The sequence below is a fragment of the Rattus norvegicus genome, chromosome 12 (genome assembly GCF_021556685.1).
Source record: "Rattus norvegicus strain SHRSP/BbbUtx chromosome 12, alternate assembly SHRSP_T2T, whole genome shotgun sequence".
NCBI lineage: Eukaryota > Metazoa > Chordata > Mammalia > Rodentia > Muridae > Rattus > Rattus norvegicus.
In genome coordinates, this window is record NC_141545.1 from 7,520,587 (window position 1) to 7,541,075 (window position 20,489).

At 50.6% G+C, this 20,489-nt stretch overlaps 4 pseudogenes; all 4 read right to left on the bottom strand.

The window, feature by feature from the left end:
* Window positions 1-4,234: 4,234 nt before the first annotated feature.
* Window positions 4,235-4,352, bottom strand: LOC148002033 (5S ribosomal RNA; annotated as a pseudogene).
* Window positions 4,353-8,465: 4,113 nt separating this feature from the next.
* Window positions 8,466-8,583, bottom strand: LOC148002034 (5S ribosomal RNA; annotated as a pseudogene).
* A 3,799-nt stretch (window positions 8,584-12,382) lies between these two features.
* Window positions 12,383-12,500, bottom strand: LOC148002035 (5S ribosomal RNA; annotated as a pseudogene).
* Window positions 12,501-16,595: 4,095 nt separating this feature from the next.
* On the bottom strand, window positions 16,596-16,713 carry LOC148002036 (5S ribosomal RNA; annotated as a pseudogene).
* Window positions 16,714-20,489: the final 3,776 nt, after the last annotated feature.

The following is a 20,489-nucleotide window of genomic DNA, read 5'->3' on the forward strand; positions in this document are numbered from 1 at the left end:
AAACCAGTGAACTGAGCGCAGGACCCCAGTTGAAGAAATCAGAGAAAGGACTAAAAGAGCTTGAAGGGACTTGAGACCCCATATGAACAACAACACCAACCAACCAGAGCTTCCAGGGACTAAACCACAGCAGGACTTAATGGCCAACATCAGCTCTAACCATGATTCTACTTCCACATCAAACAGATTCCATGAACCTTTTAGTACAGATTTTAACTTCCTACAAAGGAATGGTTCAACCAGAGGAACCTTTACACAGAACAGCTGACTCGGACCTGCCTCTGTAGATCAGCTGGCCTCTTAAATCACAGCTCCACCTGCCTCTAGAGTTCTGGCATTAAAGGTGCACACCACCACACTAGGCCAAGTCTTGTTGTTAAATCAAGCTACTACTTCGTTTAATTCCGTTTTCTGAAGGTGGAGTTGGTATAAAAATAAACTACTGTATTTATTTGATAATACATCAATTCTGATGGGCTTGCTTTTAAACTATCCAATACATTACAGACTCTGCTTAATCCGAAAGGTTATGGTATCAGGAAAATGGTCAGGCTGATGGCCTCTCATCAACCTGTGTTTTCACGTTCAGCTCTTTTGAGTATTAAAAGCAAGCTAAAACAGACAGGTTATGTAAGTGTTTTATGCATACACTGCATACAAACAAACGCGCGCGCACACACACACACACACACACACACACACACACACACACACACACACACCAGAATGGTCCTTCTGTGTCCCAGTTAAAAATAAGTTCTGACTTGAGTCATGACTGTAAAATCTCCCCAGTGTTTAAGAAAAGCTGTTCTTCAAGCCGAGGAAATACAACATGGTGTCAAGTACTCTACTGTTACAGGAAGCAACTACAGAGAGCTCTCACTCGCTCAAAGGAGTCAGTGCCTTTTGACGCAGAACGAAAACCAAAAATCTCCCAACTACTGCCAATGCTTTCAAAACTAGCATATCAGACTTGATTTTCATCAGGATGCTCTTTGATCCACACTAGTAATTCAAAACCCAAGATCCAGATCATTCATATATATATATATATATATATATATTTTATATACATATATATAATATTGTGTATTTATATATGCAAACAATTATTGTACTTCATTTCGGTACAAGAATGCCAAATCAGCCACTCCTCATAGAAGGCGATGACAATCTGAGGCCACTTCATATTCGCCTCCTTTGCTTGTCAGCAGCATCTCTCTTCTTCGATTTGCTCTCATCGGATTCACTATCAGATAAAGATTTCCTTTTTGGACAATCGTTTTCTTTACCAGCTTTTCGAGAATGAAGAAGTGCTTCAATTAATTCTGGACAATCTAAATTTTCTCCTGGTACCCAAGTATTATCGGCATCTGTAAACCCCTTCCACTTCACGAAATAGTTCACTACACAATGGTTCAGTACTTTTTCTACCACAAATTCTTCAGGCTCAGCATCTTCAACTCTTTTACTCTTTCCATTCTGTTTTTTTTTTCCCAATTTTTGCAATGTAGTTTTATTGGAGGCCATTTTTAAAATTTAATCGGAGACTTGAAGCGCGCTCAGATGCTCAGGGCCGCGGATTCTGCAGAGTCTCCCGCCTATGTGATTCAGCTCAGGCACATCCTAGAGGAGGGGTTCCTCTGACATTTTTAAAGTCTATTTTTAGGGTTGGGGATTTAACTCAGTCGTAGGGCACATGCCTAGCAAGCACAAGGCCCTGGGTTCGATCCTTAGCTCTGGGGAAGGAAAAAAAAAGGCAAAATAAAAGTTGTGAAGTCGGGCTGGAAGGATGGCTTAGTGGTTAAGAGCACTGACTGCTCTTCCAGAGGTTCTGAGTTCAAATCCCAGCAACGACATGGTGTCTCACAGCCATCTGTAGTGAGATCTGATGCCCTCTTCTGGTGTGTCTGAAGACAGCTACAGTGTACTTATATATAAGAAATACATCTTTTTTAAAAAAGTTGTAAAGTCTATTTCTGTTTGTTGGTGTGGTTTGGTTTGTTTTGGGATGGGTTTTTTAAGGTTGCTTTGTTGTTTTGGTTTCTGTTGGTTTGTTACGCACATGGTCTCACTGTGTATCCCTGCTGTCCTGAAATCTCCTCCTGAGCTCCTGAGCTCCTGAGCTCCTGAGCTCCTGAGCTCCTGAGCTCCTGAGCTCCTGAGCTCCTGAGCTCCTGAGCTCCTGAGCTCCTGAGCTCCTGAGCTCCTGAGCTCCTGAGCTCCTGAGCTCCTGAGCTCCTGAGCTCCTGAGCTCCTGAGCTCCTGAGCTCCTGAGCTCCTGAGCTCCTGAGCTCCTGAGCTCCTGAGCTCCTGAGCTCCTGAGCTCCTGAGCTCCTGAGCTCCTGAGCTCCTGAGCTCCTGAGCTCCTGAGCTCCTGAGCTCCTGAGCTCCTGAGCTCCTGAGCTCCTGAGCTCCTGAGCTCCTGAGCTCCTGAGCTCCTGAGCTCCTGAGCTCCTGAGCTCCTGAGCTCCTGAGCTCCTGAGCTCCTGAGCTCCTGAGCTCCTGAGCTCCTGAGCTCCTGAGCTCCTGAGCTCCTGAGCTCCTGAGCTCCTGAGCTCCTGAGCTCCTGAGCTCCTGAGCTCCTGAGCTCCTGAGCTCCTGAGCTCCTGAGCTCCTGAGCTCCTGAGCTCCTGAGCTCCTGAGCTCCTGAGCTCCTGAGCTCCTGAGCTCCTGAGCTCCTGAGCTCCTGAGCTCCTGAGCTCCTGAGCTCCTGAGCTCCTGAGCTCCTGAGCTCCTGAGCTCCTGAGCTCCTGAGCTCCTGAGCTCCTGAGCTCCTGAGCTCCTGAGCTCCTGAGCTCCTGAGCTCCTGAGCTCCTGAGCTCCTGAGCTCCTGAGCTCCTGAGCTCCTGAGCTCCTGAGCTCCTGAGCTCCTGAGCTCCTGAGCTCCTGAGCTCCTGAGCTCCTGAGCTCCTGAGCTCCTGAGCTCCTGAGCTCCTGAGCTCCTGAGCTCCTGAGCTCCTGAGCTCCTGAGCTCCTGAGCTCCTGAGCTCCTGAGCTCCTGAGCTCCTGAGCTCCTGAGCTCCTGAGCTCCTGAGCTCCTGAGCTCCTGAGCTCCTGAGCTCCTGAGCTCCTGAGCTCCTGAGCTCCTGAGCTCCTGAGCTCCTGAGCTCCTGAGCTCCTGAGCTCCTGAGCTCCTGAGCTCCTGAGCTCCTGAGCTCCTGAGCTCCTGAGCTCCTGAGCTCCTGAGCTCCTGAGCTCCTGAGCTCCTGAGCTCCTGAGCTCCTGAGCTCCTGAGCTCCTGAGCTCCTGAGCTCCTGAGCTCCTGAGCTCCTGAGCTCCTGAGCTCCTGAGCTCCTGAGCTCCTGAGCTCCTGAGCTCCTGAGCTCCTGAGCTCCTGAGCTCCTGAGCTCCTGAGCTCCTGAGCTCCTGAGCTCCTGAGCTCCTGAGCTCCTGAGCTCCTGAGCTCCTGAGCTCCTGAGCTCCTGAGCTCCTGAGCTCCTGAGCTCCTGAGCTCCTGAGCTCCTGAGCTCCTGAGCTCCTGAGCTCCTGAGCTCCTGAGCTCCTGAGCTCCTGAGCTCCTGAGCTCCTGAGCTCCTGAGCTCCTGAGCTCCTGAGCTCCTGAGCTCCTGAGCTCCTGAGCTCCTGAGCTCCTGAGCTCCTGAGCTCCTGAGCTCCTGAGCTCCTGAGCTCCTGAGCTCCTGAGCTCCTGAGCTCCTGAGCTCCTGAGCTCCTGAGCTCCTGAGCTCCTGAGCTCCTGAGCTCCTGAGCTCCTGAGCTCCTGAGCTCCTGAGCTCCTGAGCTCCTGAGCTCCTGAGCTCCTGAGCTCCTGAGCTCCTGAGCTCCTGAGCTCCTGAGCTCCTGAGCTCCTGAGCTCCTGAGCTCCTGAGCTCCTGAGCTCCTGAGCTCCTGAGCTCCTGAGCTCCTGAGCTCCTGAGCTCCTGAGCTCCTGAGCTCCTGAGCTCCTGAGCTCCTGAGCTCCTGAGCTCCTGAGCTCCTGAGCTCCTGAGCTCCTGAGCTCCTGAGCTCCTGAGCTCCTGAGCTCCTGAGCTCCTGAGCTCCTGAGCTCCTGAGCTCCTGAGCTCCTGAGCTCCTGAGCTCCTGAGCTCCTGAGCTCCTGAGCTCCTGAGCTCCTGAGCTCCTGAGCTCCTGAGCTCCTGAGCTCCTGAGCTCCTGAGCTCCTGAGCTCCTGAGCTCCTGAGCTCCTGAGCTCCTGAGCTCCTGAGCTCCTGAGCTCCTGATTTTGATTGCCTGGCAAGAGCTCTACCACTGAGTTAAATCCCCAACCCCCAAAAGCCTACAGCACCCGGTATCCCAGGTGGTCTCCCATCCACGTACTAAGCATGCCCGACCCTGCTTAGCTTCCGAGATCAGACGAGATCGGGCGCGTTCCGGGTGGTATGGCTGTAGGCTCTTCTGACATTTTTTTAAGGAATATAAAACTATTCATTGACACAGCCAGAATACGGCAGATACATAGGTGAATGCGAGCAACAAACCAGTGAACTGAGCGCAGGACCCCAGTTGAAGAAATCAGAGAAAGGACTAAAAGAGCTTGAAGGGACTTGAGACCCCATATGAACAACAACACCAACCAACCAGAGCTTCCAGGGACTAAACCACAGCAGGACTTAATGGCCAACATCAGCTCTAACCATGATTCTACTTCCACATCAAACAGATTCCATGAATCATAACCTTTTAGTACAGATTTTAACTTCCTACAAAGGAATGGTTCAACCAGAGGAACCTTTACACAGAACAGCTGACTCGGACCTGCCTCTGTAGATCAGCTGGCCTCTTAAATCACAGCTCCACCTGCCTCTAGAGTTCTGGCATTAAAGGTGCACACCACCACACTAGGCCAAGTCTTGTTGTTAAATCAAGCTACTACTTCGTTTAATTCCGTTTTCTGAAGGTGGAGTTGGTATAAAAATAAACTACTGTATTTATTTGATAATACATCAATTCTGATGGGCTTGCTTTTAAACTATCCAATACATTACAGACTCTGCTTAATCCGAAAGGTTATGGTATCAGGAAAATGGTCAGGCTGATGGCCTCTCATCAACCTGTGTTTTCACGTTCAGCTCTTTTGAGTATTAAAAGCAAGCTAAAACAGACAGGTTATGTAAGTGTTTTATGCATACACTGCATACAAACAAACGCGCGCGCACACACACACACACACACACACACACACACACACACACACACACCAGAATGGTCCTTCTGTGTCCCAGTTAAAAATAAGTTCTGACTTGAGTCATGACTGTAAAATCTCCCCAGTGTTTAAGAAAAGCTGTTCTTCAAGCCGAGGAAATACAACATGGTGTCAAGTACTCTACTGTTACAGGAAGCAACTACAGAGAGCTCTCACTCGCTCAAAGGAGTCAGTGCCTTTTGACGCAGAACGAAAACCAAAAATCTCCCAACTACTGCCAATGCTTTCAAAACTAGCATATCAGACTTGATTTTCATCAGGATGCTCTTTGATCCACACTAGTAATTCAAAACCCAAGATCCAGATCATTCATATATATATATATATATATATATATATATATATATTTTATATACATATATATAATATTGTGTATTTATATATGCAAACAATTATTGTACTTCATTTCGGTACAAGAATGCCAAATCAGCCACTCCTCATAGAAGGCGATGACAATCTGAGGCCACTTCATATTCGCCTCCTTTGCTTGTCAGCAGCATCTCTCTTCTTCGATTTGCTCTCATCGGATTCACTATCAGATAAAGATTTCCTTTTTGGACAATCGTTTTCTTTACCAGCTTTTCGAGAATGAAGAAGTGCTTCAATTAATTCTGGACAATCTAAATTTTCTCCTGGTACCCAAGTATTATCGGCATCTGTAAACCCCTTCCACTTCACGAAATAGTTCACTACACAATGGTTCAGTACTTTTTCTACCACAAATTCTTCAGGCTCAGCATCTTCAACTCTTTTACTCTTTCCATTCTGTTTTTTTTTTCCCAATTTTTGCAATGTAGTTTTATTGGAGGCCATTTTTAAAATTTAATCGGAGACTTGAAGCGCGCTCAGATGCTCAGGGCCGCGGATTCTGCAGAGTCTCCCGCCTATGTGATTCAGCTCAGGCACATCCTAGAGGAGGGGTTCCTCTGACATTTTTAAAGTCTATTTTTAGGGTTGGGGATTTAACTCAGTCGTAGGGCACATGCCTAGCAAGCACAAGGCCCTGGGTTCGATCCTTAGCTCTGGGGAAGGAAAAAAAAAGGCAAAATAAAAGTTGTGAAGTCGGGCTGGAAGGATGGCTTAGTGGTTAAGAGCACTGACTGCTCTTCCAGAGGTTCTGAGTTCAAATCCCAGCAACGACATGGTGTCTCACAGCCATCTGTAGTGAGATCTGATGCCCTCTTCTGGTGTGTCTGAAGACAGCTACAGTGTACTTATATATAAGAAATACATCTTTTTTAAAAAAGTTGTAAAGTCTATTTCTGTTTGTTGGTGTGGTTTGGTTTGTTTTGGGATGGGTTTTTTAAGGTTGCTTTGTTGTTTTGGTTTCTGTTGGTTTGTTACGCACATGGTCTCACTGTGTATCCCTGCTGTCCTGAAATCTCCTCCTGAGCTCCTGAGCTCCTGAGCTCCTGAGCTCCTGAGCTCCTGAGCTCCTGAGCTCCTGAGCTCCTGAGCTCCTGAGCTCCTGAGCTCCTGAGCTCCTGAGCTCCTGAGCTCCTGAGCTCCTGAGCTCCTGAGCTCCTGAGCTCCTGAGCTCCTGAGCTCCTGAGCTCCTGAGCTCCTGAGCTCCTGAGCTCCTGAGCTCCTGAGCTCCTGAGCTCCTGAGCTCCTGAGCTCCTGAGCTCCTGAGCTCCTGAGCTCCTGAGCTCCTGAGCTCCTGAGCTCCTGAGCTCCTGAGCTCCTGAGCTCCTGAGCTCCTGAGCTCCTGAGCTCCTGAGCTCCTGAGCTCCTGAGCTCCTGAGCTCCTGAGCTCCTGAGCTCCTGAGCTCCTGAGCTCCTGAGCTCCTGAGCTCCTGAGCTCCTGAGCTCCTGAGCTCCTGAGCTCCTGAGCTCCTGAGCTCCTGAGCTCCTGAGCTCCTGAGCTCCTGAGCTCCTGAGCTCCTGAGCTCCTGAGCTCCTGAGCTCCTGAGCTCCTGAGCTCCTGAGCTCCTGAGCTCCTGAGCTCCTGAGCTCCTGAGCTCCTGAGCTCCTGAGCTCCTGAGCTCCTGAGCTCCTGAGCTCCTGAGCTCCTGAGCTCCTGAGCTCCTGAGCTCCTGAGCTCCTGAGCTCCTGAGCTCCTGAGCTCCTGAGCTCCTGAGCTCCTGAGCTCCTGAGCTCCTGAGCTCCTGAGCTCCTGAGCTCCTGAGCTCCTGAGCTCCTGAGCTCCTGAGCTCCTGAGCTCCTGAGCTCCTGAGCTCCTGAGCTCCTGAGCTCCTGAGCTCCTGAGCTCCTGAGCTCCTGAGCTCCTGAGCTCCTGAGCTCCTGAGCTCCTGAGCTCCTGAGCTCCTGAGCTCCTGAGCTCCTGAGCTCCTGAGCTCCTGAGCTCCTGAGCTCCTGAGCTCCTGAGCTCCTGAGCTCCTGAGCTCCTGAGCTCCTGAGCTCCTGAGCTCCTGAGCTCCTGAGCTCCTGAGCTCCTGAGCTCCTGAGCTCCTGAGCTCCTGAGCTCCTGAGCTCCTGAGCTCCTGAGCTCCTGAGCTCCTGAGCTCCTGAGCTCCTGAGCTCCTGAGCTCCTGAGCTCCTGAGCTCCTGAGCTCCTGAGCTCCTGAGCTCCTGAGCTCCTGAGCTCCTGAGCTCCTGAGCTCCTGAGCTCCTGAGCTCCTGAGCTCCTGAGCTCCTGAGCTCCTGAGCTCCTGAGCTCCTGAGCTCCTGAGCTCCTGAGCTCCTGAGCTCCTGAGCTCCTGAGCTCCTGAGCTCCTGAGCTCCTGAGCTCCTGAGCTCCTGAGCTCCTGAGCTCCTGAGCTCCTGAGCTCCTGAGCTCCTGAGCTCCTGAGCTCCTGAGCTCCTGAGCTCCTGAGCTCCTGAGCTCCTGAGCTCCTGAGCTCCTGAGCTCCTGAGCTCCTGAGCTCCTGAGCTCCTGAGCTCCTGAGCTCCTGAGCTCCTGAGCTCCTGAGCTCCTGAGCTCCTGAGCTCCTGAGCTCCTGAGCTCCTGAGCTCCTGAGCTCCTGAGCTCCTGAGCTCCTGAGCTCCTGAGCTCCTGAGCTCCTGAGCTCCTGAGCTCCTGAGCTCCTGAGCTCCTGAGCTCCTGAGCTCCTGAGCTCCTGAGCTCCTGAGCTCCTGAGCTCCTGAGCTCCTGAGCTCCTGAGCTCCTGAGCTCCTGAGCTCCTGAGCTCCTGAGCTCCTGAGCTCCTGAGCTCCTGAGCTCCTGAGCTCCTGAGCTCCTGAGCTCCTGAGCTCCTGAGCTCCTGAGCTCCTGAGCTCCTGAGCTCCTGAGCTCCTGAGCTCCTGAGCTCCTGAGCTCCTGAGCTCCTGAGCTCCTGAGCTCCTGATTTTGATTGCCTGGCAAGAGCTCTACCACTGAGTTAAATCCCCAACCCCCAAAAGCCTACAGCACCCGGTATCCCAGGTGGTCTCCCATCCACGTACTAAGCATGCCCGACCCTGCTTAGCTTCCGAGATCAGACGAGATCGGGCGCGTTCCGGGTGGTATGGCTGTAGGCTCTTCTGACATTTTTTTAAGGAATATAAAACTATTCATTGACACAGCCAGAATACGGCAGATACATAGGTGAATGCGAGCAACAAACCAGTGAACTGAGCGCAGGACCCCAGTTGAAGAAATCAGAGAAAGGACTAAAAGAGCTTGAAGGGACTTGAGACCCCATATGAACAACAACACCAACCAACCAGAGCTTCCAGGGACTAAACCACAGCAGGACTTAATGGCCAACATCAGCTCTAACCATGATTCTACTTCCACATCAAACAGATTCCATGAATCATAACCTTTTAGTACAGATTTTAACTTCCTACAAAGGAATGGTTCAACCAGAGGAACCTTTACACAGAACAGCTGACTCGGACCTGCCTCTGTAGATCAGCTGGCCTCTTAAATCACAGCTCCACCTGCCTCTAGAGTTCTGGCATTAAAGGTGCACACCACCACACTAGGCCAAGTCTTGTTGTTAAATCAAGCTACTACTTCGTTTAATTCCGTTTTCTGAAGGTGGAGTTGGTATAAAAATAAACTACTGTATTTATTTGATAATACATCAATTCTGATGGGCTTGCTTTTAAACTATCCAATACATTACAGACTCTGCTTAATCCGAAAGGTTATGGTATCAGGAAAATGGTCAGGCTGATGGCCTCTCATCAACCTGTGTTTTCACGTTCAGCTCTTTTGAGTATTAAAAGCAAGCTAAAACAGACAGGTTATGTAAGTGTTTTATGCATACACTGCATACAAACAAACGCGCGCGCACACACACACACACACACACACACACACACACACACACACACACACCAGAATGGTCCTTCTGTGTCCCAGTTAAAAATAAGTTCTGACTTGAGTCATGACTGTAAAATCTCCCCAGTGTTTAAGAAAAGCTGTTCTTCAAGCCGAGGAAATACAACATGGTGTCAAGTACTCTACTGTTACAGGAAGCAACTACAGAGAGCTCTCACTCGCTCAAAGGAGTCAGTGCCTTTTGACGCAGAACGAAAACCAAAAATCTCCCAACTACTGCCAATGCTTTCAAAACTAGCATATCAGACTTGATTTTCATCAGGATGCTCTTTGATCCACACTAGTAATTCAAAACCCAAGATCCAGATCATTCATATATATATATATATATATATATATATATATTTTATATACATATATATAATATTGTGTATTTATATATGCAAACAATTATTGTACTTCATTTCGGTACAAGAATGCCAAATCAGCCACTCCTCATAGAAGGCGATGACAATCTGAGGCCACTTCATATTCGCCTCCTTTGCTTGTCAGCAGCATCTCTCTTCTTCGATTTGCTCTCATCGGATTCACTATCAGATAAAGATTTCCTTTTTGGACAATCGTTTTCTTTACCAGCTTTTCGAGAATGAAGAAGTGCTTCAATTAATTCTGGACAATCTAAATTTTCTCCTGGTACCCAAGTATTATCGGCATCTGTAAACCCCTTCCACTTCACGAAATAGTTCACTACACAATGGTTCAGTACTTTTTCTACCACAAATTCTTCAGGCTCAGCATCTTCAACTCTTTTACTCTTTCCATTCTGTTTTTTTTTTCCCAATTTTTGCAATGTAGTTTTATTGGAGGCCATTTTTAAAATTTAATCGGAGACTTGAAGCGCGCTCAGATGCTCAGGGCCGCGGATTCTGCAGAGTCTCCCGCCTATGTGATTCAGCTCAGGCACATCCTAGAGGAGGGGTTCCTCTGACATTTTTAAAGTCTATTTTTAGGGTTGGGGATTTAACTCAGTCGTAGGGCACATGCCTAGCAAGCACAAGGCCCTGGGTTCGATCCTTAGCTCTGGGGAAGGAAAAAAAAAGGCAAAATAAAAGTTGTGAAGTCGGGCTGGAAGGATGGCTTAGTGGTTAAGAGCACTGACTGCTCTTCCAGAGGTTCTGAGTTCAAATCCCAGCAACGACATGGTGTCTCACAGCCATCTGTAGTGAGATCTGATGCCCTCTTCTGGTGTGTCTGAAGACAGCTACAGTGTACTTATATATAAGAAATACATCTTTTTTAAAAAAGTTGTAAAGTCTATTTCTGTTTGTTGGTGTGGTTTGGTTTGTTTTGGGATGGGTTTTTTAAGGTTGCTTTGTTGTTTTGGTTTCTGTTGGTTTGTTACGCACATGGTCTCACTGTGTATCCCTGCTGTCCTGAAATCTCCTCCTGAGCTCCTGAGCTCCTGAGCTCCTGAGCTCCTGAGCTCCTGAGCTCCTGAGCTCCTGAGCTCCTGAGCTCCTGAGCTCCTGAGCTCCTGAGCTCCTGAGCTCCTGAGCTCCTGAGCTCCTGAGCTCCTGAGCTCCTGAGCTCCTGAGCTCCTGAGCTCCTGAGCTCCTGAGCTCCTGAGCTCCTGAGCTCCTGAGCTCCTGAGCTCCTGAGCTCCTGAGCTCCTGAGCTCCTGAGCTCCTGAGCTCCTGAGCTCCTGAGCTCCTGAGCTCCTGAGCTCCTGAGCTCCTGAGCTCCTGAGCTCCTGAGCTCCTGAGCTCCTGAGCTCCTGAGCTCCTGAGCTCCTGAGCTCCTGAGCTCCTGAGCTCCTGAGCTCCTGAGCTCCTGAGCTCCTGAGCTCCTGAGCTCCTGAGCTCCTGAGCTCCTGAGCTCCTGAGCTCCTGAGCTCCTGAGCTCCTGAGCTCCTGAGCTCCTGAGCTCCTGAGCTCCTGAGCTCCTGAGCTCCTGAGCTCCTGAGCTCCTGAGCTCCTGAGCTCCTGAGCTCCTGAGCTCCTGAGCTCCTGAGCTCCTGAGCTCCTGAGCTCCTGAGCTCCTGAGCTCCTGAGCTCCTGAGCTCCTGAGCTCCTGAGCTCCTGAGCTCCTGAGCTCCTGAGCTCCTGAGCTCCTGAGCTCCTGAGCTCCTGAGCTCCTGAGCTCCTGAGCTCCTGAGCTCCTGAGCTCCTGAGCTCCTGAGCTCCTGAGCTCCTGAGCTCCTGAGCTCCTGAGCTCCTGAGCTCCTGAGCTCCTGAGCTCCTGAGCTCCTGAGCTCCTGAGCTCCTGAGCTCCTGAGCTCCTGAGCTCCTGAGCTCCTGAGCTCCTGAGCTCCTGAGCTCCTGAGCTCCTGAGCTCCTGAGCTCCTGAGCTCCTGAGCTCCTGAGCTCCTGAGCTCCTGAGCTCCTGAGCTCCTGAGCTCCTGAGCTCCTGAGCTCCTGAGCTCCTGAGCTCCTGAGCTCCTGAGCTCCTGAGCTCCTGAGCTCCTGAGCTCCTGAGCTCCTGAGCTCCTGAGCTCCTGAGCTCCTGAGCTCCTGAGCTCCTGAGCTCCTGAGCTCCTGAGCTCCTGAGCTCCTGAGCTCCTGAGCTCCTGAGCTCCTGAGCTCCTGAGCTCCTGAGCTCCTGAGCTCCTGAGCTCCTGAGCTCCTGAGCTCCTGAGCTCCTGAGCTCCTGAGCTCCTGAGCTCCTGAGCTCCTGAGCTCCTGAGCTCCTGAGCTCCTGAGCTCCTGAGCTCCTGAGCTCCTGAGCTCCTGAGCTCCTGAGCTCCTGAGCTCCTGAGCTCCTGAGCTCCTGAGCTCCTGAGCTCCTGAGCTCCTGAGCTCCTGAGCTCCTGAGCTCCTGAGCTCCTGAGCTCCTGAGCTCCTGAGCTCCTGAGCTCCTGAGCTCCTGAGCTCCTGAGCTCCTGAGCTCCTGAGCTCCTGAGCTCCTGAGCTCCTGAGCTCCTGAGCTCCTGAGCTCCTGAGCTCCTGAGCTCCTGAGCTCCTGAGCTCCTGAGCTCCTGAGCTCCTGAGCTCCTGATTTTGATTGCCTGGCAAGAGCTCTACCACTGAGTTAAATCCCCAACCCCCAAAAGCCTACAGCACCCGGTATCCCAGGTGGTCTCCCATCCACGTACTAAGCATGCCCGACCCTGCTTAGCTTCCGAGATCAGACGAGATCGGGCGCGTTCCGGGTGGTATGGCTGTAGGCTCTTCTGACATTTTTTTAAGGAATATAAAACTATTCATTGACACAGCCAGAATACGGCAGATACATAGGTGAATGCGAGCAACAAACCAGTGAACTGAGCGCAGGACCCCAGTTGAAGAAATCAGAGAAAGGACTAAAAGAGCTTGAAGGGACTTGAGACCCCATATGAACAACAACACCAACCAACCAGAGCTTCCAGGGACTAAACCACAGCAGGACTTAATGGCCAACATCAGCTCTAACCATGATTCTACTTCCACATCAAACAGATTCCATGAATCATAACCTTTTAGTACAGATTTTAACTTCCTACAAAGGAATGGTTCAACCAGAGGAACCTTTACACAGAACAGCTGACTCGGACCTGCCTCTGTAGATCAGCTGGCCTCTTAAATCACAGCTCCACCTGCCTCTAGAGTTCTGGCATTAAAGGTGCACACCACCACACTAGGCCAAGTCTTGTTGTTAAATCAAGCTACTACTTCGTTTAATTCCGTTTTCTGAAGGTGGAGTTGGTATAAAAATAAACTACTGTATTTATTTGATAATACATCAATTCTGATGGGCTTGCTTTTAAACTATCCAATACATTACAGACTCTGCTTAATCCGAAAGGTTATGGTATCAGGAAAATGGTCAGGCTGATGGCCTCTCATCAACCTGTGTTTTCACGTTCAGCTCTTTTGAGTATTAAAAGCAAGCTAAAACAGACAGGTTATGTAAGTGTTTTATGCATACACTGCATACAAACAAACGCGCGCGCACACACACACACACACACACACACACACACACACACACACACACACACCAGAATGGTCCTTCTGTGTCCCAGTTAAAAATAAGTTCTGACTTGAGTCATGACTGTAAAATCTCCCCAGTGTTTAAGAAAAGCTGTTCTTCAAGCCGAGGAAATACAACATGGTGTCAAGTACTCTACTGTTACAGGAAGCAACTACAGAGAGCTCTCACTCGCTCAAAGGAGTCAGTGCCTTTTGACGCAGAACGAAAACCAAAAATCTCCCAACTACTGCCAATGCTTTCAAAACTAGCATATCAGACTTGATTTTCATCAGGATGCTCTTTGATCCACACTAGTAATTCAAAACCCAAGATCCAGATCATTCATATATATATATATATATATATATATATATTTTATATACATATATATAATATTGTGTATTTATATATGCAAACAATTATTGTACTTCATTTCGGTACAAGAATGCCAAATCAGCCACTCCTCATAGAAGGCGATGACAATCTGAGGCCACTTCATATTCGCCTCCTTTGCTTGTCAGCAGCATCTCTCTTCTTCGATTTGCTCTCATCGGATTCACTATCAGATAAAGATTTCCTTTTTGGACAATCGTTTTCTTTACCAGCTTTTCGAGAATGAAGAAGTGCTTCAATTAATTCTGGACAATCTAAATTTTCTCCTGGTACCCAAGTATTATCGGCATCTGTAAACCCCTTCCACTTCACGAAATAGTTCACTACACAATGGTTCAGTACTTTTTCTACCACAAATTCTTCAGGCTCAGCATCTTCAACTCTTTTACTCTTTCCATTCTGTTTTTTTTTTCCCAATTTTTGCAATGTAGTTTTATTGGAGGCCATTTTTAAAATTTAATCGGAGACTTGAAGCGCGCTCAGATGCTCAGGGCCGCGGATTCTGCAGAGTCTCCCGCCTATGTGATTCAGCTCAGGCACATCCTAGAGGAGGGGTTCCTCTGACATTTTTAAAGTCTATTTTTAGGGTTGGGGATTTAACTCAGTCGTAGGGCACATGCCTAGCAAGCACAAGGCCCTGGGTTCGATCCTTAGCTCTGGGGAAGGAAAAAAAAAGGCAAAATAAAAGTTGTGAAGTCGGGCTGGAAGGATGGCTTAGTGGTTAAGAGCACTGACTGCTCTTCCAGAGGTTCTGAGTTCAAATCCCAGCAACGACATGGTGTCTCACAGCCATCTGTAGTGAGATCTGATGCCCTCTTCTGGTGTGTCTGAAGACAGCTACAGTGTACTTATATATAAGAAATACATCTTTTTTAAAAAAGTTGTAAAGTCTATTTCTGTTTGTTGGTGTGGTTTGGTTTGTTTTGGGATGGGTTTTTTAAGGTTGCTTTGTTGTTTTGGTTTCTGTTGGTTTGTTACGCACATGGTCTCACTGTGTATCCCTGCTGTCCTGAAATCTCCTCCTGAGCTCCTGAGCTCCTGAGCTCCTGAGCTCCTGAGCTCCTGAGCTCCTGAGCTCCTGAGCTCCTGAGCTCCTGAGCTCCTGAGCTCCTGAGCTCCTGAGCTCCTGAGCTCCTGAGCTCCTGAGCTCCTGAGCTCCTGAGCTCCTGAGCTCCTGAGCTCCTGAGCTCCTGAGCTCCTGAGCTCCTGAGCTCCTGAGCTCCTGAGCTCCTGAGCTCCTGAGCTCCTGAGCTCCTGAGCTCCTGAGCTCCTGAGCTCCTGAGCTCCTGAGCTCCTGAGCTCCTGAGCTCCTGAGCTCCTGAGCTCCTGAGCTCCTGAGCTCCTGAGCTCCTGAGCTCCTGAGCTCCTGAGCTCCTGAGCTCCTGAGCTCCTGAGCTCCTGAGCTCCTGAGCTCCTGAGCTCCTGAGCTCCTGAGCTCCTGAGCTCCTGAGCTCCTGAGCTCCTGAGCTCCTGAGCTCCTGAGCTCCTGAGCTCCTGAGCTCCTGAGCTCCTGAGCTCCTGAGCTCCTGAGCTCCTGAGCTCCTGAGCTCCTGAGCTCCTGAGCTCCTGAGCTCCTGAGCTCCTGAGCTCCTGAGCTCCTGAGCTCCTGAGCTCCTGAGCTCCTGAGCTCCTGAGCTCCTGAGCTCCTGAGCTCCTGAGCTCCTGAGCTCCTGAGCTCCTGAGCTCCTGAGCTCCTGAGCTCCTGAGCTCCTGAGCTCCTGAGCTCCTGAGCTCCTGAGCTCCTGAGCTCCTGAGCTCCTGAGCTCCTGAGCTCCTGAGCTCCTGAGCTCCTGAGCTCCTGAGCTCCTGAGCTCCTGAGCTCCTGAGCTCCTGAGCTCCTGAGCTCCTGAGCTCCTGAGCTCCTGAGCTCCTGAGCTCCTGAGCTCCTGAGCTCCTGAGCTCCTGAGCTCCTGAGCTCCTGAGCTCCTGAGCTCCTGAGCTCCTGAGCTCCTGAGCTCCTGAGCTCCTGAGCTCCTGAGCTCCTGAGCTCCTGAGCTCCTGAGCTCCTGAGCTCCTGAGCTCCTGAGCTCCTGAGCTCCTGAGCTCCTGAGCTCCTGAGCTCCTGAGCTCCTGAGCTCCTGAGCTCCTGAGCTCCTGAGCTCCTGAGCTCCTGAGCTCCTGAGCTCCTGAGCTCCTGAGCTCCTGAGCTCCTGAGCTCCTGAGCTCCTGAGCTCCTGAGCTCCTGAGCTCCTGAGCTCCTGAGCTCCTGAGCTCCTGAGCTCCTGAGCTCCTGAGCTCCTGAGCTCCTGAGCTCCTGAGCTCCTGAGCTCCTGAGCTCCTGAGCTCCTGAGCTCCTGAGCTCCTGAGCTCCTGAGCTCCTGAGCTCCTGAGCTCCTGAGCTCCTGAGCTCCTGAGCTCCTGAGCTCCTGAGCTCCTGAGCTCCTGAGCTCCTGAGCTCCTGAGCTCCTGAGCTCCTGAGCTCCTGAGCTCCTGAGCTCCTGAGCTCCTGAGCTCCTGAGCTCCTGAGCTCCTGAGCTCCTGAGCTCCTGAGCTCCTGAGCTCCTGAGCTCCTGAGCTCCTGAGCTCCTGAGCTCCTGAGCTCCTGAGCTCCTGAGCTCCTGAGCTCCTGAGCTCCTGAGCTCCTGAGCTCCTGAGCTCCTGAGCTCCTGAGCTCCTGAGCTCCTGAGCTCCTGAGCTCCTGAGCTCCTGAGCTCCTGAGCTCCTGAGCTCCTGAGCTCCTGAGCTCCTGAGCTCCTGAGCTCCTGAGCTCCTGAGCTCCTGAGCTCCTGAGCTCCTGAGCTCCTGAGCTCCTGAGCTCCTGAGCTCCTGAGCTCCTGAGCTCCTGAGCTCCTGAGCTCCTGAGCTCCTGAGCTCCTGAGCTCCTGAGCTCCTGAGCTCCTGAGCTCCTGAGCTCCTGAGCTCCTGATTTTGATTGCCTGGCAAGAGCTCTACCACTGAGTTAAATCCCCAACCCCCAAAAGCCTACAGCACCCGGTATCCCAGGTGGTCTCCCATCCACGTACTAAGCATGCCCGACCCTGCTTAGCTTCCGAGATCAGACGAGATCGGGCGCGTTCCGGGTGGTATGGCTGTAGGCTCTTCTGACATTTTTTTAAGGAATATAAAACTATTCATTGACACAGCCAGAATACGGCAGATACATAGGTGAATGCGAGCAACAAACCAGTGAACTGAGCGCAGGACCCCAGTTGAAGAAATCAGAGAAAGGACTAAAAGAGCTTGAAGGGACTTGAGACCCCATATGAACAACAACACCAACCAACCAGAGCTTCCAGGGACTAAACCACAGCAGGACTTAATGGCCAACATCAGCTCTAACCATGATTCTACTTCCACATCAAACAGATTCCATGAATCATAACCTTTTAGTACAGATTTTAACTTCCTACAAAGGAATGGTTCAACCAGAGGAACCTTTACACAGAACAGCTGACTCGGACCTGCCTCTGTAGATCAGCTGGCCTCTTAAATCACAGCTCCACCTGCCTCTAGAGTTCTGGCATTAAAGGTGCACACCACCACACTAGGCCAAGTCTTGTTGTTAAATCAAGCTACTACTTCGTTTAATTCCGTTTTCTGAAGGTGGAGTTGGTATGAAAATAAACTACTGTATTTATTTGATAATACATCAATTCTGATGGGCTTGCTTTTAAACTATCCAATACATTACAGACTCTGCTTAATCCGAAAGGTTATGGTATCAGGAAAATGGTCAGGCTGATGGCCTCTCATCAACCTGTGTTTTCACGTTCAGCTCTTTTGAGTATTAAAAGCAAGCTAAAACAGACAGGTTATGTAAGTGTTTTATGCATACACTGCATACAAACAAACGCGCGCGCACACACACACACACACACACACACACACACACACACACACACACCAGAATGGTCCTTCTGTGTCCCAGTTAAAAATAAGTTCTGACTTGAGTCATGACTGTAAAATCTCCCCAGTGTTTAAGAAAAGCTGTTCTTCAAGCCGAGGAAATACAACATGGTGTCAAGTACTCTACTGTTACAGGAAGCAACTACAGAGAGCTCTCACTCGCTCAAAGGAGTCAGTGCCTTTTGACGCAGAACGAAAACCAAAAATCTCCCAACTACTGCCAATGCTTTCAAAACTAGCATATCAGACTTGATTTTCATCAGGATGCTCTTTGATCCACACTAGTAATTCAAAACCCAAGATCCAGATCATTCATATATATATATATATATATATATATATATATATATATTATATACATATATATAATATTGTGTATTTATATATGCAAACAATTATTGTACTTCATTTCGGTACAAGAATGCCAAATCAGCCACTCCTCATAGAAGGCGATGACAATCTGAGGCCACTTCATATTCGCCTCCTTTGCTTGTCAGCAGCATCTCTCTTCTTCGATTTGCTCTCATCGGATTCACTATCAGATAAAGATTTCCTTTTTGGACAATCGTTTTCTTTACCAGCTTTTCGAGAATGAAGAAGTGCTTCAATTAATTCTGGACAATCTAAATTTTCTCCTGGTACCCAAGTATTATCGGCATCTGTAAACCCCTTCCACTTCACGAAATAGTTCACTACACAATGGTTCAGTACTTTTTCTACCACAAATTCTTCAGGCTCAGCATCTTCAACTCTTTTACTCTTTCCATTCTGTTTTTTTTTTCCCAATTTTTGCAATGTAGTTTTATTGGAGGCCATTTTTAAAATTTAATCGGAGACTTGAAGCGCGCTCAGATGCTCAGGGCCGCGGATTCTGCAGAGTCTCCCGCCTATGTGATTCAGCTCAGGCACATCCTAGAGGAGGGGTTCCTCTGACATTTTTAAAGTCTATTTTTAGGGTTGGGGATTTAACTCAGTCGTAGGGCACATGCCTAGCAAGCACAAGGCCCTGGGTTCGATCCTTAGCTCTGGGGAAGGAAAATAAAAGGCAAAATAAAAGTTGTGAAGTCGGGCTGGAAGGATGGCTTAGTGGTTAAGAGCACTGACTGCTCTTCCAGAGGTTCTGAGTTCAAATCCCAGCAACGACATGGTGTCTCACAGCCATCTGTAGTGAGATCTGATGCCCTCTTCTGGTGTGTCTGAAGACAGCTACAGTGTACTTATATATAAGAAATACATCTTTTTTAAAAAAGTTGTAAAGTCTATTTCTGTTTGTTGGTGTGGTTTGGTTTGTTTTGGGATGGGTTTTTTAAGGTTGCTTTGTTGTTTTGGTTTCTGTTGGTTTGTTACGCACATGGTCTCACTGTGTATCCCTGCTGTCCTGAAAGCTCCTGAGCTCCTGAGCTCCTGAGCTCCTGAGCTCCTGAGCTCCTGAGCTCCTGAGCTCCTGAGCTCCTGAGCTCCTGAGCTCCTGAGCTCCTGAGCTCCTGAGCTCCTGAGCTCCTGAGCTCCTGAGCTCCTGAGCTCCTGAGCTCCTGAGCTCCTGAGCTCCTGAGCTCCTGAGCTCCTGAGCTCCTGAGCTCCTGAGCTCCTGAGCTCCTGAGCTCCTGAGCTCCTGAGCTCCTGAGCTCCTGAGCTCCTGAGCTCCTGAGCTCCTGAGCTCCTGAGCTCCTGAGCTCCTGAGCTCCTGAGCTCCTGAGCTCCTGAGCTCCTGAGCTCCTGAGCTCCTGAGCTCCTGAGCTCCTGAGCTCCTGAGCTCCTGAGCTCCTGAGCTCCTGAGCTCCTGAGCTCCTGAGCTCCTGAGCTCCTGAGCTCCTGAGCTCCTGAGCTCCTGAGCTCCTGAGCTCCTGAGCTCCTGAGCTCCTGAGCTCCTGAGCTCCTGAGCTCCTGAGCTCCTGAGCTCCTGAGCTCCTGAGCTCCTGAGCTCCTGAGCTCCTGAGCTCCTGAGCTCCTGAGCTCCTGAGCTCCTGAGCTCCTGAGCTCCTGAGCTCCTGAGCTCCTGAGCTCCTGAGCTCCTGAGCTCCTGAGCTCCTGAGCTCCTGAGCTCCTGAGCTCCTGAGCTCCTGAGCTCCTGAGCTCCTGAGCTCCTGAGCTCCTGAGCTCCTGAGCTCCTGAGCTCCTGAGCTCCTGAGCTCCTGAGCTCCTGAGCTCCTGAGCTCCTGAGCTCCTGAGCTCCTGAGCTCCTGAGCTCCTGAGCTCCTGAGCTCCTGAGCTCCTGAGCTCCTGAGCTCCTGAGCTCCTGAGCTCCTGAGCTCCTGAGCTCCTGAGCTCCTGAGCTCCTGAGCTCCTGAGCTCCTGAGCTCCTGAGCTCCTGAGCTCCTGAGCTCCTGAGCTCCTGAGCTCCTGAGCTCCTGAGCTCCTGAGCTCCTGAGCTCCTGAGCTCCTGAGCTCCTGAGCTCCTGAGCTCCTGAGCTCCTGAGCTCCTGAGCTCCTGAGCTCCTGAGCTCCTGAGCTCCTGAGCTCCTGAGCTCCTGAGCTCCTGAGCTCCTGAGCTCCTGAGCTCCTGAGCTCCTGAGCTCCTGAGCTCCTGAGCTCCTGAGCTCCTGAGCTCCTGAGCTCCTGAGCTCCTGAGCTCCTGAGCTCCTGAGCTCCTGAGCTCCTGAGCTCCTGAGCTCCTGAGCTCCTGAGCTCCTGAGCTCCTGAGCTCCTGAGCTCCTGAGCTCCTGAGCTCCTGAGCTCCTGAGCTCCTGAGCTCCTGAGCTCCTGAGCTCCTGAGCTCCTGAGCTCCTGAGCTCCTGAGCTCCTGAGCTCCTGAGCTCCTGAGCTCCTGAGCTCCTGAGCTCCTGAGCTCCTGAGCTCCTGAGCTCCTGAGCTCCTGAGCTCCTGAGCTCCTGAGCTCCTGAGCTCCTGAGCTCCTGAGCTCCTGAGCTCCTGAGCTCCTGAGCTCCTGAGCTCCTGAGCTCCTGAGCTCCTGAGCTCCTGAGCTCCTGAGCTCCTGAGCTCCTGAGCTCCTGAGCTCCTGAGCTCCTG